The 22,785-nt window shown below is 63.5% G+C and overlaps 1 protein-coding gene across 2 annotated transcripts in view; it reads left to right on the top strand.

Moving 5' to 3' along the window:
• Positions 1 to 9,113: 9,113 nt before the first annotated feature.
• ADCY7 (adenylate cyclase 7) overlaps positions 9,114 to 22,785 on the top strand; it is a gene marked incomplete at its 3' end in the record, with an annotated part of 31,228 nt that continues 17,556 nt past the window's right edge. For both annotated transcript variants that reach the window (XM_080645172.1, XM_080645171.1), the window contains exon 1: positions 9,114 to 9,175. The remainder of the gene's footprint in view (positions 9,176 to 22,785) is intronic.

Genomic DNA, 22,785 nt, shown 5'->3' with positions numbered 1-22,785 from the left:
CAGCGCTGCCCCCAGGCCGGGCACCGCCTCCCTTCTGTGGGAAAGCCCTTGGCTTATGGTGGCAGGGGGGGTCAGTGTCCCCGACATGGACAAGGGAGCTGACAGTGTCGGTATATAGCTTACGTCCAGTCCAGGGTCTCCCCAGGTTTTGCACCCCTGTGTTCCACCCGCCGCAGATGGGCCCGTCATTCCGGCCCCTGTGGCTGGGAATCCCCGGTGCCGAGGCGCCCGCCTGCTTTGTTCTGACTGCCCACATCCTTCAAGGCCACTTTACAGGAGGGACTGAGCATCCTGGGATTTGGTGGGGGGTGGGGTGGGGCGGGAACCAACCTCCCCTGGATGTCAGAGAGAACTGTCCTTAAGTTTCGGGGGAGTCAAAGGTGTGGGGGTGGTGCCCTAACACCCTCCCCCTTGCTTAAGGGTCCGCTGTGGTCTGTTTAAAGTGAACACAGCCCCTAGGAGGAGCCTCCGGAGGGAGGACAAGCCTGGGCTTGGGGTTGAAAGCAATCCACCCAGCCAGTTAGGGGGAGGGGGTGCAGATGGGACAGAGGGCAGGCTCTGGCCCCTGACTTGGCTCCTCACTGGGGGGACCCCAAATCTAACCTTTTGCATGAAGGAAATGGGCGGGGGTGGTGACATAGCCTGGACATGGGGTCCTCTCTCCTCAGATCCTCCGGCTTTGAGAGTGGGTGCTCTTGGCCTCTTAGGGGGAGGGGGGCAGGGGGAGCCCTCCAGTGTATGAGGCAGGTGGCTTACACAGCCATGGCATGACGCCCCTTGAATGGTGGGGTTCCTGTGAGTCAGGGTCGGAGTGATGAGCCCCACTTACAGGTGGGAAAGCTGAAGTCGTCAAAGGTCAGTCCTGGAGCTGGAACCAGGGTCCAGCCTCCCGGGGTTCTGGGGGGGGTTCGTTTGAGTACCCATTGGGCGCTGACCCCACCTTGGCAGGCAGAGTCTCACATGGGCCCATTAAATCCTGCAAGAGCAAAACACACTGCCAGCCCACCTCCCTGCCCACGTCCCCCCTCCTCGTCCTGCCCCAACCTGGGGTGCTCTGGGCTTTGAGGCTGACCCCACCTCTCAGGCCCCCTTCCTGTGAAGTTGGGCACAAAGGGATGGCTGATGGGTGACAGTGGCTTATGTTGACTCCAGCAAGGGAGCCTGAGTGGCAGGCCGGCCGGGGCCTGGGCGGAGGCGGGACTCAGCCCACTGGCCAATGGGAGAGACAAAGCAGCTGCACTTTGCCCCCAGACACCTGTAGCAAGAGCCACCCCCCCCACTCCCCCCCACCCCCCGCCCCGCAGGCCAGCGGGTGCAGGAGTCTTGATGGAAATATCTTTGTGGAGTTTGTTGCTAGATCTCTCCTTTGTTTACACTTTCTGTATTTTCAAAATTGTCTGCGATGGGGAAGCAAAGCAAAACTTTATTCCTCTTTTGTTGGTTCTGGAGAAGTTTCAAGAGCAGTTCTGCTGGTTTGAAACTTGGCACTGGGTTTGCCCGGGGGTCAGGAGGCTGTGCAAACTTCTCATTTTAATAGCGTGGCCCAGGGGGGAGGCCCCAGGGTTCTGAGGCATTTCGGTACCAATTAGCCCCAAACCCGAGCAGGCGGTCTGGACCTCGGGCCCAGGAGCTTCGGCTCCCTTCTCTCCCTGTGCGCCTGTGCGCCTGCTGGCCTCTGGCCGTGAGGCCGCTGTCGGAGAGCTAGCTGACGGGGGCCAGGGTCATGGCGGCCCCTCTCCAGAGGGGACCAGGCTGGGGGTGATGGCGGGAGCCTCCAGGCTCTGATGCACCCCCATTTGGGAACCACAAAGAGAGTGGTTTCCCAAGCTGGCGTGCCTCGCCCGGGTCCCGAGAGGAGTGGATGACCCCCTCGCTGTGGAGTTTGGGGATCAGCGGATAGGCTTCTCCTCCTCTCTGCAGTACTGCTGTGTGACCCCCGAGTCCTGAGTCCTTTGTGTCCCCGGGGTGAGCACTCCCTCCCCGCCCCCTCCAGCCCTTGCTGTGCCTTCTTTCTGTAAACCCTTCCCTCTGCTGGCGGCGTGTGCGTGTGTGCGTGTGCGTGTGTGTGTGTGTGTGTGTGCAGTGGGCCTCACGACGCTCAGCCCCTTGGGGCAGCTGACCTTGGGGTCCCCTTCAGCGCGGGGGTCTGTGGTCAGGGATGTGGCTCTGGGGCAGGTGCCTTTTCTCTGCTTTCGGACATGGGCACTTGGGCCTGGATGGTCACTTTAAGAGGGGGACAGAGAAAGGCCGGAGATGCTGTCCCCAGCTGTATAGAGGGGCTGGTGGGGGCCCGGGTGGGGGTGGAGGTGGGCGTGGGGCTGTGCAGGAGCTCGCCGCCCAGCTGGTGTGTGCGGGAGGGTGGCACTCCCTCGGTTAATGAGCGCCTGCCGGCCAGCTGTTCGCAGGGGGAGCGCTGTCTGCCGTCATCAACAGGGGCGATTATTCGCGAGGCCTCCTGTCTGGAGGACTGGAACTCGGGCTCTGGAGGGAACCCCCCGGGCGCTCCCTGGCTGTGTGACTTCGGGCCAGTGCGTCAACCTCTCTGAGCTTCCGTTTCTCACGTATGAAATGGAGACACCGAGGATGCTTATGTCAAAGGCCAAGGAACAGGTCCAGATCCGAGGAGGCCAAAGAGACCCGCCCCCCGGCGGCCGCATGGGACTCGGGCTGAAGGACGTTGTGTGAAGGACGTCACCGGGGCGGCGGATGGACTGGGTGGGGACTGTAGGTCAGGGTAGGTGTCGGTATTAACTGGCGTGGTAACTGTTTATCTGGGGCCTTTTCTCAGGAAGGGTGCAGCCAGTCCTCCCTCGACCCCGCCCGCAGCCCTAAGCGGGCGGGGCACCTGGCTCTTAGGCAGGAGTGCTGGGGGGTGTGCTGAGGGCTCGGGGAGGAGGGACCCACAGAGGGGCCCAGGCCCAACCTCTGCCTTGGCTTGGTGTATGTGGGTGGGTGGGCTCCTCCCCTCTCTCCCAGCCTCTGGTCCTTCCTCTGTAAAATGGGGACACCTCCTTGCTAGAGGGTGGGGGAGGGCATGGGTGGGAGGCTGGGAGGGCGTGGGCTGGCAGCCTTGAGCAGGGCCGCTTTGCATGTGGCTGCGCGGAGGGTAGGGTGCTTGGCCTCTAGTTCCGCACCAGCCTGGGTGCAGGGTCAGTCGGTGCCCAGGGGGACAAAGGCGATGGGGGCGGGGCAAGGCTGGCCAGGCCTCCTCACCTGACCTGGTGGCTCTGCCTGCTAGCGCCCGCCCAGCAGCGAGGATGCTGGGAAGCAGCGCCGCGTGGCGAGCTTGGTGTCTGCCAGAGGGAAACTGAGGCTCCGAGAGGCAGTGTGATCCCAGGGGTCCCACAGCCAGGCGGCCCCTGCCTCCTGGGCCGTGGCTCTGGGCTACATTCCTGGGGAGGAGGAGAGGCGGCTCGTTGCTTCTCTCTCAATGCCTCTCGCTCTGTTACAGAAGTGGTTCCCATTTCGCATTGAAAAGCCAGAAAACCTAAGCGGTCCGGGGGGGGACCCCAGAACCCTCCTCCTCGAAGCAGCCCATTACCACAGCGGGCACGTCTTTCCAGCTGGCTTTTTAAAAACACGAAGAGAGCGTCTTGAGCATCCGTGCTCCTGGCTGCCGTTGGAGGAAGCTGGCCGTGCCTTGTGAGTGGAGCCGCGGGGGCTGTGGCGCCTGGGAGCCTGGCGGGGTCGCGGCCCCTGTGCCGGTCCTGTCGGCTGTTTCTGTGTTTGTGCCCACGGGGCACTGCGCTGGGCGCCGGCAGCAAGGTCTGTGCCTACGTCGGGGGTCCTTCCGAAGGGTCAGTGAAGACGGGCCCATCTCTCCACTTCCTGGGCCCACAGACTGGACGCGGGTTTGTGGTCAGGCTGCGTCTGGGGGCGTGGAGGTCCCAGGCGCCAAGCGCGCCCACTCCCCGCCCCCTTCGGTGAACTGCTTTGCGGTCAGAGGATGAGATGAGACAGAGGCTCCAGGAGAGGGGGCTGGTGCTAGGAGCCTTTAAGCTCCTGTGTGGGTGGTGGGAGGAGGGGGGAGGAGAGGGGAGGAGGAGGAGGAGGAGGAGGAGAGGGAGGAGGGCGAGGAGGGGAAGGAGGCCTCTGCTCCATGCTGGAGGTGATGGCAGGGCCTGAGGTTGTCTCTGCCAAGCATGATGGGTGTTCAGGTGAGGAGGGGGCATGGAAGCTGCCCTCCCCGTCCCCCCCCCCGTTCCTTTGGGGAGCGGGTTGACCCTGTGGCGGTGTTACCAGCTCTGAGACTGGGGCGTCGCCTCCCCTGCAGGGCCGCACAGTCCTCACCCGGAGGGAGGGGCTGAGAGGACCCGTACAGGCGGGCGGGCGGGCGGGCGGGCGTCTCAGATGAGACGACGGATGCCGAGCTCTCACGGCGACCAGGCTTCGGCGCTTCGTGGGGAAAGGGGACACACGCAGGGAGACAGAGAGCGTGACCCCCACCCTCTCGCTCAGCCGCCGCGGTCGCCGGCTCCCGCCAGCCTGCTGACGTTGTTCCTGAAATACTGTTCTTAGCTCCCAACTGCCCCTTCAGGGTCCAACACCTCCCTCTTTGTGTTTTTAAAAAAACACGTTTTTATTGATTCCAGAGCAAGGAAGGGAGAGGGAGAGAAAGATAGAAACATCCATGACGAGAGACTCATCGAGAGGCCGCCCCTACTGGGGATCCAGTCCATAACCCGGGCATGTGCCCGGACCAGGAATCGAACCCGTGACCTTGGTTCCTGGGTCGACACTCAACCACTGAACCACACTGGCCCGGCTTCCAGATTTTATTTTATTTATTTATTTTTTTTGCGTACACACACACACACACACACACACACACACACACACACACCTGTGATGTTGAAGGAAAGAGAGAGGGCTCCCCGCTTGGCTGCTGTTCGCAGGGCAGGGCCGCGCCCCTCCCAGGATCCGCAGGGCGGGCGGCCTTCCTCCCGCTCCTCCCCGCTCCCGTCTCCCGTCGGCTGGGCTGGGCTGGGCTGGGCTGGGCGGGGAAGGACAGGCGTCCGCTGGTGTCGCCCAGCTGCCAAGTTTTACGAAGGAAACAAGGCCTTGGCTTGGCAGAGCAGTTGCTTTCACATCTGTTCCTTCAGGATCCTCTGCTGTTACTCAGCGCGGCCTGACCCCGGCTGCCCTTCCCTGGCCACAGCCCTGTCGCCCAGGCTTGGCCGAGGGGGGGGCCCTGGGAGCCCTGGGAGCCGGCCCCTGCCCCCCGGCCGGCTGTACCAACACGCCGTCAGGCTCTCATCTCTCCTCTCCGGCACCGGGACCGGGACAAGCAGCCGTCGCGTAGACTTCTTCGTACACCGGAGGGGCAGCGGCGCCAGGCGCGGGGGTGTAGGCCGAGGCGCGATCACTTAGCACACGTGTAGGTGGAGTGGCTTTGCGGCTCACCCCTCCACCCCTTAGCACCCCCGATGAGGAGTCGGAGGCCCCTGTTCTAGGCTGTAACTTGTGCCTGACCCCAGGGGCTGCTCTGCTCTGGACACCCCGCTTCCTGCTGGTGAAGAAAGAGAGGGGTGGCCCTGAGCACCTCCCAGGGGCCCAGCCCGGGAGGAAGGGACCCCAGCACATCCCTGAGGTGACGCGATGTGTGGGAATCACCTCCCACCCCCTCTGTGAAAAATCGGTCTGGGACCCCCAGGCTGAGCCTGCCTCAGCGAGGTCACCCCCCCTTCCGCCCTCCCCCACCCCCCCCCGGCTGAGCGCAGGGACGCAGGCCGCTGGCCGCACGGAGTGGGCTGTGTTTCCGCTGCGTTCTCACTGGGAGAATCTGGGTGCGGATCCATTTGGCAGAAATGTCATGGGGTTGTCTTGGGGAGAGGGGACCCCCCCATTCACTTCTGAGCTGGCAACGGTGAGAATGAGGCAGCCAGTCTGCACCGGGGCCAGGGGACCTGCTTCCGTGGGGGGCAAGTGGGTGCTGGCTTTGGCGGGAGGCCGCGCGGTGGCGGGCTTCCCCCACTGGCTGATCCGGGAGGTAGCGAGGGCGGCGCGGCGTCCTGCGTGACCTCAGAAGTCCCATGGTGTGCGTCTGCCCTATTTCGTTGTTGTGTGTGTGTGTGTGTGTGTGAGATGGTGTGATTGTGCAGGGGCGTGAGCAGCAGGAGGCCAGGGTCACCGGAGGCCGCTCCGAGCCGACTGCCACGGTGCCTGCCCCCAGCCCCGTCCTCCGGCCTGACGGCTGAGCGAGCTCCCCCACGTAGTCGAAACAGAAGTTCCAGGATTGCGCCTCCCTGCACAGCTGAGTCACACCCCCATTTCTCAGTGGACACCAGACGGCGGTTCCCCCAGGAACAGGGAGCTGTCACCGAGCGGAAGGAGGGTCACAGTAATTCCCTCTGTGGAGAGGCCCGGGGCCCAAAGGGAGGGCTTCCTGGAAGAGGTGGCATCTACACTTGCTCGGGAGGGCGAATGGCATTTTCTCCAGCCGGCGTGGCAGAGAGGCAGGAAGAGGGAGGCGGCCGGGTCGCGGGGCCAGGGACCTGGCGTGCGGGGTCAGGAGGAGGGGCCAGGCCTGGGCTCAGGAGGCACAGTGAAGATGGGCGGGCCTTCTTTAAAAAATATTTTATTGATTTCAGAGGAGAAGGGAGGGAGAGAGAGAAACATCGGTGATGAGAGAGACTCATGGATCGGCTGCCTCCTGCACGTCCCCCACTGGCGATCGAGCCCACACCCTGGGCATGTGCCCTGACCAGGTTGAACTGTGACCTCCTGGGTCCTAGGTTGACTCTCAACCGTGAGCCACACCCGCCGGGCCATGGAGGGTCTTTGCCCAGGGGAAGCATGGGGTACAGGCAGGAACTAGGGGTGGAGCTGAGGGAACACCTCTGTCTGGCCTCCCTTGCCCACCGGCTTTCATTGAGCACCTCCTATGTGCCCTACACACACGGCTCACGTAGCCCTCACAAGGGGCTGGAGGACGTCGTCCCGCCCTTCACCGGTGGGCTCCCGAGCTGCCAAGGTCACGTACCTTGGCCCAGATCCCTCGATGGGGTTCTCACCCCAAAGCTCTCCAGTCTCCTCTTCGTCCCCCGGGGCCGAGGGGCTGGGTTGGGGGTGAGTTACAGCCGATGGCTCAGTCCCCTCTCCAGCCTCCGCTGCGGTGTGATGAGGCCCCAGCTCTCCCCAAGGGCAAGGAAGGGATGAGGTGACATGGGAGAGAGGCTTATTTCCCTGCTCACGCCCCTCCCGGAAGCTGCCCGCGTTCACAGCGCATTGGGGTGCTGTGGGGGCTCTTCCCAGCGGGGAGGGCTCCCCATCCGAGTAGCTGAGTGGGCCAGGCTGCTGGCCCCCTGCTCAGTGGCGCCCCTTGGCCAACCCTCTCTGCCTTGTTCCTGCTGGAGTTCTAGTCCCTCCTGCCCACCGTGCGCTCTCTACCGTCCTGGCTCCCACACACCAGTCCGGGAGTGTCCGGGCCACCTTCTCGGCCTGGGGCACCCCATCTTGGGTCCCCGCCTCTGGGGATGAGGTGTCTGTCCCCTGAGCTCCGGGCTGTGTCGGGCCTTCACGGTGCCTCGCCAGATCTCTGTGCCACGCCATCGGGCCACGTCTCAACCTGGAAGCTTGGATCTCAGGGGCCGTGTGCCAGTCACGTGTCTGTCCCCAGCACCCCGGGGGGGGTCCCACCCACAGGGAGGAGGCCGGGTGCTGCCGAGCGGGACAGGGAAGGGTTGGGCCCCGGCTTCGTGCCCCGGCACCGTGATTGACACAAATGAGTCTTCTCGTCCGGTGCTCGGAGAGCCTCAGGCCGCCCCTCCTTTGGGGAAGTTGGTCCGGAAGGTCTGGGAGCACCAAGCGGCCCAGGGGACCCCGCTGAGGAGGGCGGAGTGGGATCTGAGGCAGCCTCGCTCCCAGGAGGGTCATGGCTGCGTGGCTGAGAGTCAGACAGACCTGAGTTAGAACCCCGGCGCTGGGTGCTCAGGCGAGCGAGTGGCCTCTCTGACCCCCAGTCTCCTCTTCTCTGGAGGGAGGTACGAGCAGGACCCTCTTCAGGGGCCGTGTCCACGTGCTGATCACAGAACCAGTTAGCCTGTGCCCAGTTGGTATCAGGCCTGGCTGGGCTAGGGGTGCGGACAGGCCGAGGGGGGGGAGGGGGGTGCAGGCAGTCGGCAGCAAAGCGTCTGACCACTGTCTCCTCTGGGGAAAGAGCTGGAAGGGGGCCCGGGGAGGGCAGGAGGTGTCCGCTGGGCACACCGGGCTCCGTTCCCCACTTTGTTACCGAGCAGAAGGGTTTCCTGTGAGGATAAAAGGTAGACGAGGACCCTAGCACCCCAGGCACGTGCTCAGAAGGGCTCCCCGGGGACCGGGGGGTGCTTCCCTGTCTCAGGAGGTCTCTGCTGGCTGCTTCCCAGCCCCTCCTCCTCTGCTGCCTCACCGCTGAGCCCCCCCCAGGACCCCAGGGGGGAAACTGAGGCCTGGCAACGCAGAAGTGGCGTGAGGTTTGATTCCTGGCCTCGAGGCCCAGGGCTGCCCGGGGTTCTCTGGGGCTCTGGCAGTTCGGAGCGGGGACTCCAGGCATGGGCCCTGGCCTGGCCCCACTCGGCGGGTGGAGGGGCGGCTGGGATTGGAGAGGCAGCCGGCTGGGCTGGAGACCTTGGATTCTCAGAGACGGGTGAGGCCCTCCACGATGTGGGTGGGGAAACTGAGGCCCGGGGCCGGCGTGTGAGCAGCGGGGCCAGGGCGAGCTGCGTGCCAGGCTGCTCGGGCCTCTAACTGCGCATTAAGGATCCATTTGCACCGCCCCCCCGCTCCCCACCTCCGAATGCACTCTCGGGGCTCCTCATGGCGGTTTTTGGTGCGTGTGTTATTTTCGCTTTTTGAAAATTGTTCCAGCTTAACGCTTCCAATTTCCATGAAGTCATTGGAGCCGGGAGCCGGGCCTGACAGCTCCCCCGACTCCCGCGGAGGGCTCGGCTGCAGCAGGGAGGGGGCCCCCACGCACCCCTGGGGCGCTGAGCTGAGGCGCTGCCCCCACGGCCGCCGCCGCCGCGGAGCAGGAAGTTGTGGGTCCCAGATGTGACTCACCCGCATTAGGTAGCCGGGGAAGCAGCCTGCACATGTGGGAGCCTGGATGCCGGCTGGCCAGGGGCAGGCGAGGGCCCGGCCACCCGCGAGCCGGCTCAGTCCCCGGCCCAGCTGCCCAGGGGCCCCGGAGGAGAGCCAGGTAACGTGGGGTGTGGGGACGGGGCGCCATCTGTCCTACGGCTGGGCCCACGGGGACCACCAGACACCGGTCCCAGCAGGCGGGCCTGGCCGGGCAGGGGATGGACGGGGTCTGGGCTGGGGACGGAGGAGGCTCTCGGGCCTCCTGGGCAGACAGCCGGGTGGCCTGGCTCCTGGACCAAGGACCAGAGTCAACCTGTCACCGGCTCTTCGCCTCGACGACGGGAAGGCGCACAGTCGCCGTGATGTCGTCCATCTGGCCGGTCGCCCCTAGAAATCTGGGAATGACAGACTCAGCCCGCCTTCCGCTCAGGGCTGTCCCTTACACGGACAAGTATGCTCTGCTTTTCTCAATGGCTACACATGAGCGAGGAAGGCCGCTGGGTTTATTTTATTAGGCTGAGAACATAAACAAACACCCGCTCCGGGAGGGAGCGCATGCCGAGACAGAGCGGATGCCTGCAGAGTGGGCCAGCTCTCTCTGCCCAGCCCGCCCAGCCCGCGGCCTGGGGCCAGCGCGCACCATGGCGATGGGTCCTTCCGGACCTCTCCACCCACACGCTCCGCACACGGACACACGGACACACACGGGGAGAAGCTCCTCTTCCCTGTCGCCACAGGGAGTTGGGAACAGCGGGCACCGGGGGCTTCCTCTGTGGCCAGCCCTGGCGGGGGGCCCGCTGGGATCTGAGCCGCAGGCCCCTGGCCCACGGCCTGGACAGGCGGCCGGTGTCCGGGCCGCTCCGCCTGGGATGGCGTGTGACCGTGGGCTGTCGCTAGCTCTCGGCCACTGAGCACAGCTGGGCGATGAGGGGCGACTGGGACCAGCCTCTCTCAGGGGGGCACCTGCCGTGTGGCCTCGGTGGTACTGGCCTCTCCGGGGATGGGTGTGTTCAGTTGTCAGCTCTTGAACACGTTTCAGAAGAAGCCATCCCTGCACGGGACCTTGACTGTGACTTCGCGGATGCGCTTTTGCCGGGACCAGGCTAAGGAAGATACTGAGGTGCCATGCGAGGAGGCTAGAGAGGAAGTGTGGAGGGGGCGGCCGGGCAGGAAGTGCGGGGTCTGGGGGTGCAGTCTGGGGGGGAGGGGGCTGCAGGTCCGCCCGCCTCCCGCCGGGCCCTGGGCTCTCCGGGGTTTTCCTGTGGCCCCGGGTGTGGTGTGGTGTGGAGGGGAGGAGGGGGAGGCCTGCGATTGTTCCGGATTCTCGGCCCAAGAGGGAAGGTGTGGATGCCGGGGGCAGACTGCAGTGGTTTTCTGTGGGGAAGAAGTGGCATTTCCGGGGTGTCGGTGCAGGGTGGTCTCGAAGGGCCTCGGTGCAGTGAGCCGTGGGATGGGGCAGGAGTGGGGCCTCCACGCAGCCTTTTGGGGGGGGGGACCTTTTTTTTTTTTTAAATATATTTTATTGATTTTTTTACAGAGAGGAAGGTAGAGAGATAGAGAGTTAGAAACATCGATGAGAGAGAAACATCGATCAGCTGCCTCCTGCACACCTCCTACTGGGGACGTGCCCGCAACCCAGGTCCATGCCCTTGACCGGAATCGAACCCGGGACCCTTCAGTCCGCAGGCCGATGCTCCATCCACCGAGCCAAACCGGTCAGGGCCAGGGGGGGCCTTTTAAGAGGAGACAATGGTCTGGCTTGATGTCGCTTTGGGGGCGCGGAGCCCTCTTTACAGTCTGGAACTATCGCTTTAACCCAGCCCTGCCTCCCCACCGCCCTGTAGGTGTGGTGGGTGACTTCTGTCCCCACTTTGCAGGGGAGGAAACCGAGGCCCAGGGGGCACTGTCCTGTCCTGGTCATCCCGTTAGTGGGCCTCAGGGCTGTCCATGCCCCCCACCCCCACCTCTCCCTGGAGCTGTCACGTTTCTGTCTGTGATGAGGCTGGTGCGGGGGAAGGGGGGTGGAGGGCCCTCGTGGGCAGAGTGCGGACTCAGGCTCCCCGGAGGGAGTCCCGGGCCGGGCCTTGGTCTGCACCCCTGTGCGCCAGGTGGCTGGGGCTGAGTCAGGGCCTCAGCTGGGAGGTAGGTGACCGGCCCTTTGGATTTCCCATAGCTTCTATTTTTTAAAATATGTTTTTATTGATTTTTATTGAGGAAGGGAGAGGGATAGCGAGACAGAAGCATCGATGAGAGAGAATCATCCATCGGCTGCCTCCTGCACGCCCCACACTGGGGATCGAGCCTGCAACCCGGGCACGTGCCCTGACCGGGACTCGCACCGTGACCTCCTGGGTCATAGGTCGATGCTCACCCACTGAGCCTCGCCGGCCAGGCAGCATTTTCCATGGCTTTTTTTTTTTTAAAAAATATATTTTATTGATATTTTACAGAGAGGAAGGGAGAGGGATAGAGAGCTAGAAACATCGATGAGAGAAACATCGACCAGCTGCCTCCTGCACACCTCCTACTGGGGATGTGCCTGCAACCAAGGTACATGCCCTTGACCGGAATCGAACCCGGGACCCTTCAGTCCGCAGGCCGACACTCTATCCACGGAGCCAAACTGGTTTCGGCTTCCACGGCTTTTCATCCCCCAGCCCAGGGTCAGGATGAGGTAGCTGGTGGCCGCCCCTGTCTCCCACCTCCCTCCTCCTGTCCGGGAGGGAGAGCGGGCGGGACCCTCTCTTGCTGAGCTGACGGCAGCGTTGCCCAGTCGGACGATAACGCTCAACCTTCCGGGAAGTTGGGGCCTCAGGGAGCAGGCCGCGCGTATCACAGCCCAGGTGGGGCTCTGGTGGGGTTGAGTCTCGGGGGGAGGAGGTGCTGATGGTGGATCTTTGGAGCGTTCACTCTGCTTAAAAAGCCCTATGTAGCCTGGCTGGTGTGGCTGGGTGGCTGAGTGTCGACTTAGCACCCAGAGGTCATGGTTCAGTTCGATTCCTGGTCCGGGCACAGGCCCGGGTTGCAGGCTTGCTCCCCAGTAGGGGGCGTGCAGGAGGCAGCCAGTCCATGATTCGCTCTCATCCTTGATGCTTCTCTCTCTTTCCCTCTCCCTTCCTCTCTCTGAAACCAATTAAAAGATATTTTTAAGTTAAAAAGTAAGACCTACGTAGCTGAGCGCCGGGAGTTCCTGTGGCGTGGGTCACAGGGGCGAACGAGATGCCGCGTCTGAACGGCCAGAGGAGGAGGGTCGTGTGGGGGTCCCGGGGCCCAGCCCCCTCCAGGCAGAGCCAGTGACGCTGGTGGCAGCCGGGGCTCCGGCCCCTCGGCCCCCTCCCGGCGGCGTGAGAGAGCAGGGCCGGGCGCGTCTCTGCATCTGTGCGATGGGCACTGTGGTCCCCGCGGGTCGGTGCTGGGAGGAGGTGCCACGCCGCTCCTGGACCGGAGCCGCCGAGCAGGGAGGTGGCTGCATGGCTGTCCCGGCTGGGGTGCGGCTCTGTCTGCCCGTCCGTCCAGCCAGCCTCGGTGGGGAGGGAACCTGCCTGGCGGCCTGCGCCCTGGCTGATCCTCATTCCTGTCTCCTCCCCTGCCGAGGGCAGTGCCCGGGCAGGTTTCAGGGAGAGTGGCATCGGAGACCCGCAGGCCCGGGCCCGGGGCTTCCCTGGCCGTGGGCAGAGGCCTCCTGCCGGCCCCCTCCCAGCCCGGTCGCCCACCTGTGGCTCCTGCCACCCCCGGGCCCCAAGGAGGTGGCAGCGTGCCCACCGATAGCCGTCGGCATCCGGCTCCACCCGCCGCTGCCCACGGGTTTCTCAGCTGCCCACGGCACGGCGTGGCCTTGCCCAGCCCTGGCGACACCTAGAGCGGAGCAGCTTCCAGGCCCTGCCCAGCCCCCATCTCGGGGGCAGGTGGGCGGGTGGTGAGCCTTGGACCAGAGTGGGCTCAGCTCCTCATGGGTGGCCTTGTCCTGGCTTTCTGAGGGTTTCGTAGCCCCGAGGTCATTTCACCGCCGGGACAGGCTGGGGCAGGGGCGATTCCATCCCCGGGGCTCAGGGGAGAAACCGGGTCCTGGGAGGCGTGACCCGTGAGCTCAGGCACACGGACCCGGTGCGGGGTCAGTGCGGCTGTATCCGGCCCGGCCATGGAGTTTGGGGCCTGAGAGTCACCTGTGTGCCAGTGGGGCTGTGCCCTGGCAGCTGGCAGTGCATGGCCAGGCCTCCCTGGGGAGAGGTGTCCCTCCCGGGCAGTGGCAGGCCAGGCGCCCTGTGCTGCACCCAAATCAGGTGGTCTCGGCGGCCCTCCTGGAGGAGGTGGCAGCTGAGCGGGCACAGAGGGCGCTGGGGTGGGGAGGAGGCAGTGCTTTCAGGCTGCCGTGGGCGGGGCTTGTGTGGGGAAGCGAAATCAGTCAAATCATGCAGCCCCGAAGGAGGCCTCGGGGAGCCCAGCTGGAGGTTCTTGGCCAGGGGGTGAGCAGGGCTGGGCTGGGTGTTCTTGGGGTCCTGGGCAGGTGCGGGGAGCCTGGTGGACTATCCCGGGGAGGCTCGGGTTTGGGGGTGGTGGTGGGGATGCTGCGGCCTGAGATTCCATCGAGGCCCTGTGTGTGCCCAGCCGACCCTGGCTCTGGAGAGCAGGGGTTTGTGGGAGGAGTGAGTGGCCCGGATGGGGGCTGGCTCCAGAGCGGGCTATGGAGGGCCTCTCGAGCCCCATGTGGGTGCCCCCTGTGTGGGTGCCGCTCCGGAAGCCGGGCTGTGGTTTGGGGGTGGTCGGCGGGGCTGCTTCCCTGCAGAAGGGCACTTCCGGGCTGTGCTGGCCTGGCCCAGGGGCTCAGGAAGCCGGGGGAAATGGGGTCTCCCTCCCCGGGATGGGGGCTGGCGCTGCAGGAGCCAGACTGGGACCTCGGGGCCGGGCAGTGGCTGCAGGCGCCGTGATGCCTCCCTGGGCTCTGGGAATGGCCAGGGGCCGCCAAGGCCCCGAACATGGCCTGCGGATTCCGGGTGGGGGTGCCCTGCCCCCCTGCCCTCTCTGTGGTCGGCTCCTCTGCTGGTCCGAGGAGACGCTGGGGGGATCAGGCCCGCGGTGAGAGGGGCAGAGCTGGGAGGGTCTCTGGCGGTCCGCCTGGGGCTCTGCTTTGTTTGCCAGGCCGGTGGGGAGACGGAGGCAGGGGCCACCTGGCCGCCTTGCATGGGAGAGGCAGGAGGCGGGCAGGTTCAGTCTCCCCGACTGAAAACTCCCCGAGGGCAGGGGCGTCTCCCCAGGCGTCTCCTGTGTCTTCTCTCACCCCCACACGGAGGCCAAGCCCGGGGCTGGGCCGGTCCCCCCACTGTGTGCCCATCCTGCCCAACCAGCGCCGGGTGGGTGTGGGGGAGTGGGGCTCCCAGGCCGGCAGAGAAGGGGCGGGAGGATAGCGGCCTGTCTGGCCACAGTGGCCCAGGAAGTCTGGTTGGGGGAAGCTCCGCGCTGACCCTCAGCGGCTCCGGAGTCAGCATGTCCCAGTCTCCGGGGACTTCCTGCAGAACGAGCCCCTGGGGCCAGGAAGCTGGGGGAAGGTGTAGCTGCCTTCCATTCAGCAAGTTCCTTCCCTGCAGGACCTGCCAGAGCCTTTGCTTTGCTCATGTGCTCGGGGATCTTGGAAGGAGGAGGGGAGTGTTAACGTGCACTGCCCGTGACAGAAACGGCGAGTGGCCACCTGTGACCGCTCGTGTGCCCGGCCCTGGGCAGAGCCCGTCTCGGGAAGTGCAGAGCGGGTGGAGAGAGCCTGGCCGTGGGATGGGCAGGTCCGGGTTTGAGGCTCAGCCCTGCTGCGTCCCGGCTGGGGACTTGGGCCGAGCAGGTTAGGGTCCCAGAGTCTTCCCTGGCTGGGGATCAAGGTGGCAGGACCGTGCCCAGGCCGGTCCCAGCCCTGCTCACTCGGCTGGGGGTGCTGCCGGGCTGACCGTGGGGTCCCTAGCCGGCCTGGTTTTCTGCCTTTGCCTCCGGTTGGGCTCAGAGGTTGCCGCGTCGTCTGGAGGGTTCGGTGTTATGCTTTCTCTCCTGTCGGCAGACCTCGGGGGCTTGGGGTGGGGGCCAAGCCCCCGGGAGTTCTCCCTGCCTCGGACAGACATCCCCACAAACCCCCGACCCCAGTGGATAGCTGCTCCCTTGAGGCCTAACCGGGCACCACATGGGGGTGTCAACCGTGTTGCTCCTCGTGGCCCCAGGCAGCACCCCGAGGTGCTGACCACAGGCGTCTCCACCCCGGAGGCCAGATCACTCTCAGGGCAGAGCGAGGGCCTGGGCTGCTGGACCCCCCGGTGCTGTGGTCAGACAGGGCCGGGGTGGGGCGGGAGGCGCAGGTTCCGGGCTCACTGCCAACCTGATGATCCTTGTCCTCTCGACCCGGGTCCTGGGTGCCACGCGCAGCCCCGGTGCTCTGCCCACATCGCCCCATCGAACCCCCTCAAAGCCCTGTGTGGTCAGAATGGGAAACGGAGGCACAGAGGGGGTCCGCAGCTTCCTCCAGGTCATGCAGCGTAGACACCGTGCACCTAAGACTTGTTTTCTTTTTAAAATAACGTATTTTTATGTTCCACACATATATGCATACATGTGCCCCCACACACCAACAAACATGCTAGGAACACATCTTTCCACGTCAACATACTAAACTTCCAGTCACGTTAGACATCACCCGCCTTATATCGTCCTTTGAATTTTTTCTACTAGTGTCGTTACCACTTTATTTTAAAAACCACCTTATTGAGATATGATTGACATACCAAAAGCTGTACTTTTTTTTTTTTAAATTGCCCTGATCCTTGTCCTCTCGACCCGGATCGAGGAAGGGTGGAGGGCCGGCGGCCGGGTGGGAAGTGTGGGACATGGCAGGGGGACAATAACCCCTAGGTTATTGTGAAAATAAGACACGGAACCCAGGTAATGATCTCCTGGGTGCCACGTGCAGCCCCGGTGCTCTGCCCACACCGTCCCATTGAACCCCCTCAAAGCCCCGTGTGGTTTGATTTTTTTAAATCGAACCCGTGACCTCTGGGTGCACGGGTCGACGATCAACCAACCACTGAGCCACACCGGCCGGGCTGTACATTTTTAATGTAGACAGCTTCCTAAGTTTGGAGATAAGTATACACACGTGAAGCCATCGCTGCCATCTATGCCGTCAACCGTTCATCCCCTCCAAAAGTTTTCTTTTACTCTGTCTATGATTATTTTTCTGGTAACACATACAGTCCACCCTCTGAGAAAAAGCTTGGACGTCTGCAGTGCTGTGTTGTTAACTGCGGACACGATGTATACAGGAGATCCTGGTTTTCCTGTGAAAACTTTTTTTAAAATATATATATTTTATTGATTTTTTACAGAGAGGAAGGGAGAGGGATAGAGAGTTAGAAACATCGATGAGAGAGAAACATCCATCAGCTGCCTCCTGCACACCTCCTACTGGGGATGTGCAAGCAACCAAGGTACATGCCATTGACCGGAATCGAACCCGGGACCCTTCAGTCTGCAGGCCGACGCTCTATCCATTGAACCACACCGGTCAGGGCTGAAAAACTTTTAAAAAAATTGCAGGAGCTACGTGATGACACTCGAAACAGAAACGGCAGATCCGGGGAGGGACGACGTGTTCGCTCTGCCCCCAGCAGCAGCTTTGGTTTCCGGTGTCCGGGTTCCACCCCGCTCCCGGGCATTGCTGTCCCATGGGGATTTGTCAGGGATCCCCCGGGACGGCGCTGTTTCGGCGGCTGCCCCCTTTGACAGCTGCGTAGCGTTCCGTCGTAAGGATGGGCCCTGATGTGTCTCACCAGCTTCTGGCTGGTAGACGCACCGTTTCCCGTCTCTTGCTGCCACACACAACGCTGCTGTGAATGATTTGGACACGTCACTTCACACTCCTGAAGGCGTGAGCAGGATAAGCTCCTTGAAGTAGATTTACTCGGTCAAAGGTCTGTGCACCTTAGCCACTTGGTTACTTGGTTAGAGATGACTTACCTGCCTTTCCGGGGGTGGTGCTGAGCCTCACTCCTGTCGGGGTGAGTGAGTGTGAGTGTGTGAGTGTGAGTGTGTGAGTGTGTATGTGAGTGTGAGTGTGAGAGAGTGCGAGTGTGTGTGTGAGTGAGTGTGAGTGTGTGAGTGCGAGTGTGTGTGTGAGTGTGTGAGTGAGAGTGTAAGTGTGTGAGTGTGAGAGAGTGTGAGTGTGTGAGAGTGTGTGTGTGTGAGAGAGTGTGAGTGTGAGAGTGTGAGTGTGTGTGTGAGAGTGTGTGAGTGTGAGTGTGTGTGAGTGTGAGTGTGTGAGTGCCTGTTTCTATTCAGCCCAGCCAACACAGGTCTGTGAAGTGCTATCCAGGGGTCCTCAAACTTTGTAAACAGGGGGCCAGTTCACTGTCCCTCAGACCGTTGGAGGGCCGGACTATAGTTTAAAAAAAACTATGAACAAATTCCTATGCGCACTGCGGGCCCGGGACGCGTCGGCTGCTAAGCAGGACAGGCAGCGGCACCCGGCGGGCCGGATCCATGTCCTCGGCGGGCCGCACGTGGCCCACGGGCCATAGTTTGAGGACCCCTGGTTGACCTTTGCCAGTCGGATAAGTAAAACTGGCGTTCCTTCGTAGAGTTAATCTGCGTTTCTCTTATGCGTGTGTGTGTGTGTGTGTGTGTGTGTGTTGCGGGGGGGGGGGGGGCGATCAGCTTCTCTCCAAATGCTTAGGAGCCTTTGCATTGCCTTTCTGTGAACTTCCTGTTCATGCCCGTCTCCCAGGTTTCTGCCGGGTCAGTGTCTTTAATTTACCTCTTATTTTTCCGCGGGCGCTCTTTACCTGGGAGGGAGGCCACGCCTCGTGACAGGACCTGCAGATGTCTCCCTAATCGCTCTTCTTGGGGTTTTGGTTTCGGTCGGCTTTGTGAGACGTTAGGGTGCCTTCGCTGCAGCACTGCATAGCATTCTCTGGTGGTTTCTGCTCCCCTTGGCAACCGTCCCGCCGTAAACCAGGAGCCCTCCTGGCCCTGCCTCCTCTGGCCCCTGCTGCGTCTTTAAGCAGGCAGCGAGCAGTGCCGGATTCAGACTCGAACTCACACCCTTCCTGCCCCCCCGCCCCCCTCAACCCAGTTCAGCGGTTCCCCTGGCTCCGTCTGTCTGTGGGATTGGATGCATCTCCTCTCCCACCTCCCGGGCCCTCTCGTGCCTGGCTGTCCGGGTGGCTGTGGGGAGCCCGCTGTCCCGTGGCCCCGGGCGGGACTAGCACGGCGTGAGGCTCCCCAAGGCCAGCTGGACTCCCCTTTCTGCCTTTTTCCTTATCGGGGGGGAAGGGGTGAGAGTGTGCTAAACATGTGCAGGCAGTGTTTCCCTCCGAAAAGGGGGGCCTAGTGAGGGCCGTGCTTAAAGGAGTGAGTCACTAATGGTGAAGAGGTGTGTGGGGGGGGCACTGGCCTTCCAGTAGACGTGGTTGCCTGAGCACCTACTGTGCGCAGCGCCCTTGCAGACAGACGCCTTGGGGGGCTGGGCATGAGGTCTGTGCCTTCTGGGAGCGTGTGCCTGGAGTGCCTGCCTCTTGGCACCTCACCTGGGGCCTGGCACACGGAAGGCTCTAGTGCGTGAATGAATGAATGAATGAATGATTGCTTCCTCTCATGGTGAATGAATGGATGAAATGTCATTAGAATTGGCACAGGAGGTGGCAAACCGGATGGATTATCCCTGGCAGCTGGTGCCTTGGGGGTGAGTGAGAAGTGGGGTATTTGCATTTTAAAGAGGACAGAGGAAGAGCAGAAACGAGGATTTAGGGTACAAAGAATAATTCCCTACCTCTGCCCGCCCCCTCCAGAACTAGCTTCCAGGTGTCTCTCCTGCCCGCTTCTTGGTCCTCCCCCCTGGTCCTCCCCCCGCAGCCACAGCTGGGCCCAGAGGTCTGACGTCACGCCTTTGCAAGTGGGGACCCGGGCTTCAGGGCCAGGGAGCAGGTTGGAGGTGGAGCTGGAGCTGGAGCGCAGGCCTCTGCTCCCCAAGGCTGAACGGCAGCCTGTGGCCCCCAGGGCTGGGGCCAGCAGCCTAGGAGTTTTGGGGGAGCAGAGAGAGGGCCTGGGCGGCTCCCGTCACTGGGGGCTTCAGCTTTTACCCCTGCCTGCTGGCTTCGCGGCCTGTCCCCGGGAGGGAGGGGCCCTGGGGACCCAGCCTCTTGGTGCCTCTGTCCCAGGGATGGGCCTTCTCTCTGGCCTGCGCCTCACTCCCCCGACTTGGGGGTTTGCCGATGAGCAGAGTGAGGCCGGAGCGTGGGTGGGCTTGCGTGCCAGAACGGCTGGCACCCCTTGGTCCCATGAGGTTCCCCTAAGTGCCAGGCCTGTGCTGGGCAGGGCAGCCACTGGTCTCCCTCACAGCTCCCTCAGGGCCTGGGTCTGGGCTCCCTCACCCCCACCTAGAACCCAGCCCTCGAGCTCTCAGCTGGCCTAGGGGGCGAGCCTGCACTGTGGGTTTTGGGGTGTGGGCGCAGGGACGGCGAGGGGACTGAGCGGGCCTCCTCTCCTCAGGCCTGCCGCCTCCACTTCCTCTTTCTGAGGCCACCAGCCCAGGCCCTGTGCAGCCGGGCCTCCTGCCCCGGAGGCTGGGGTTCCTGCCGGCGCGGCCTGGGTGAGGAAGTGGGGGGCCCTCCGCATCTGAAAGCAGGGGGTGGGCTCGAAGTCCCCAGGGCGTGGTAGGCTGGTGGCTGCCGGATCCGCCAGCTCCACAGGGGACCGATTTCCTGAGCCTCCCTGAAGGCCCAGTCCTGGGTGGTAATTTGAGGTCCGGGCCCCCAACTTCCAGCAGCTACGGAACCTGGACCCCGCGGGGCAGCATCCGGCCAGGAGAGCCCGGGCGGCCTGTCCCGTTTGTGGGGTGGGAGACGACGGTGTGTGGCGTAGCTCGGAGGGCTTCCTGGAAAAAGAGGCCGCCCGGGATCGAGCTGGCGGAGGTGGCTGCCGGACCTTGCCCTGGGCCTCCCCAGGGAGGGGCAGAAGGGGGTGACATTTGAGATGGGATGGGTGCCGTGGATGGTGGCGCCGTGAGGGCGATGGGCGGGACGAGAGTGGGCCCCGATGGCCTGTGTTCAAATGCCGGCGCTCTCACAGGCTGTGTGACCTCCGGGAAATGGCTGGACCTCTCTACCTCAGGTCCCACATCCACGCAATGGCAGCGGGAGTCGCACTCACCTACAAGGCGGCGAGTGGGTTTGGAGCACACAGCGCCGGGCACACCGTGGGTGCTCAGTGGGTTTTGTATGTGGACCCTCCACCCCTCTCAGGCCTGGGGCTGCAGGGAGGCCTCCCGCCAGGCTTGCATGGGGGAGGAGGTTGATACTCCTGGCATCCGTTTCTACCTGAGGGTGCCCCGAGCCCCCTAGTTCCTCCCTGGGAGGAGGCCACTGGAGAGAATGCAGGGAATCCGCCGTCCCCAGCCTCCCACAGCCTGGGCCTCCCACAGTCTGGGCCTCCACAGCCTGGGCCTCCTGCAATCTGGGCCTCCCATGGTCTGGGCCTCCCATGGTCTGGGCCTCCTGCATTCTGGGCCTCCTGCATTCTGGGCCTCCCATGGCCTGGGCCTCCCGCAGCCTGGGCCTCCACAGCTTGGGCCTCCCATGGCCTGGGCCTCCTGCAGTCTGGGCCTCCCACAGCCTGGGCCTCCCACAGCCTGGGCCTCCCACAGCCTGGGCCTCCCGCAGCCTGGGCCTCCACAGCCTGGGCCTCCTGCATTCTGGGCCTCCCGCAGCCTGGGCCTCCTGCATTCTGGGCCTCCACAGCCTGGGCCTCCCATGGCCTGGGCCTCCCATGGCCTGGGCCTCCTGCAGTCTGAGCCTCCCATGGTCTGGGCCTCCCGCGGCCTGGGCCTCCTGCAGTTTGGGCCTCCACAGCCTGGGCATCCCGTGGCCTGGGCCTCCTGTGGCCTGGGCCTCCACAGCCTGGGCCTCCTGCAGTCTGGGCCTCCCATGGTCTGGGCCTCCCGCGGCCTGGGCCTCCTGTGGTCTGGGCCTCCCACAGCCTGGGCCTCCACAGCCTGGTTCTGGGCCTCCACAGCCTGGGCCTCCCACGGCCTGGGCCTCCCATGGCCTGGGCCTCCTGCAGTCTGAGCCTCCCATGGTCTGGGCCTCCCGCGGCCTGGGCCTCCTGCAGCCTGGGCCTCCACAGCCTGGGCCTCCTGCACTTTGGGCCTCCACAGCCTGGGCCTCCACAGCCTGGGCCTCCTGTGGCCTGGGCCTCCACAGCCTGGGCCTCCTGCAGTCTGGGCCTCCACAGCCTGGGCCTCCCGCGGCCTGGGCCTCCTGTGGTCTGGGCCTCCCACAGCCTGGGCCTCCACAGCCTGGTTCTGGGCCTCCACAGCCTGGGCCTCCTGCGGCCTGGGCCTCCACAGCCCGGGCCTCCTGTAGTCTGGGCCTCCACAGCCTGGTCATCCCGTGGCCTGGCCGGGGCTGTGGAGTCCGGGACACAGTGACAGGTGTGCGTTTGAGAGGGTTCCCTTCCCAGCTCAGCCCCTTCCAGAGGCACCATAGGACCGGTTGCATCTGCAGGTCCCTGTCACCTCTGACCTAAGGGGACCCTCCCCCTGACTCTGGACCCATCAAAGGGCTGTGAGGACTTTCTAATCCAGCAAATGGGACGGACCTGGCGGCTAGGCAGAGGGCCTGGAGGCCTTGCCCAGCGGAGGAGGTCTCTGCGCCTGGTTTTGGGGTGGCTCCTAGGGAGGGGCTGGCCTGGGGGTGTCTGAGGGGGGTCCCGGGCCATCTCTCAGGAGTGAAGATGCAGGCTCTCCGCCCAGCCCGGCCCGGCCCTGCCCTGCTCAGGGGCTGGACGGGTCCCTGGATGGGCGAGGGCTGTGCAGTGCTGGCACTGTGCACGGCCTGGCCCTCCCGCGTTGCCCGGGAAGTGGCCTACTTAGGTCCCCGAGAGGAGTGTGCACCAGGCCCGTTCCCTCGCACCCTTGCAGCCGGTCCTCTGCGTGGACGGCTCAGGCGGGCTTCAAGTCCTGGAAGGGCGGCCGGTAGCCGGGGGAAAGGCAGCCTGGGACCTGTGTGTCTGCGCGTCTGTGTGTGCACGTGTGTGTCTGTGCCTGCATTTGTGTGTCTCTGTGTGCATGCATATGTGTGTTTCTGTCTGTGTGTTGCATGTGTGCATGTGTATGTGTGTGTGCCTGCCTGTGCCTGTGGTGTCTGTATGCGTTTATCTCTGTGTATGCGTCTGTGTGTCTGTGTGTCTGTGTTTCTGTGTGTGTCTGAGTGTGTGTGTCTGAGTGTGTGTGTGTGAGTATGTGAGTGTGTGTATGTGTGTGTGTGTCTGTGAGTGTGTGTGTGTGTCTGTGTGTGAGTGTGTATGTGTGAATGTGTATGTGTGAGTGTGTGTGTTTGTGTCTGTGTGCGAGTGTGTGTGTGTGAGTATGAGTGAGTGTGTGTCTATGTGTGAGTATGTGTGTGAGTGTGTGTGTGTTTGTGTCTGTGTCTGTGTGTGAGTGTGTGTGTATGTGAGTGTGTGTATCTGTGAGTGTGTGTCTATGTGAATGTGTGTGTATGTGAGTGTGTGTCTGTGTGTGAGTGTGTATGTGTGTGTGTGTGTGTGTTTGTGTCTGTGTGTCTGTGTGTGAGTGTGTGTGTCTATCTGTGTGTGTCTGTGTGCGTATGTGAGTGTGTATGTGTGTGTGTATGTGAGTGTGTGTATGTGTGTGTGTGTGTGTGAATGTGTGTGAATGTGTATGTGTGTGAGTGTGTCTGTGTGTCTGTG

The sequence above is a fragment of the Plecotus auritus genome (assembly GCF_963455305.1).
Source record: "Plecotus auritus genome assembly, chromosome: 10".
Taxonomy (NCBI): domain Eukaryota; kingdom Metazoa; phylum Chordata; class Mammalia; order Chiroptera; family Vespertilionidae; genus Plecotus; species Plecotus auritus.
The sequence above is the reverse complement of the archived record's forward strand: the minus strand, read 5'-3'. Positions and strand labels throughout refer to the sequence as shown.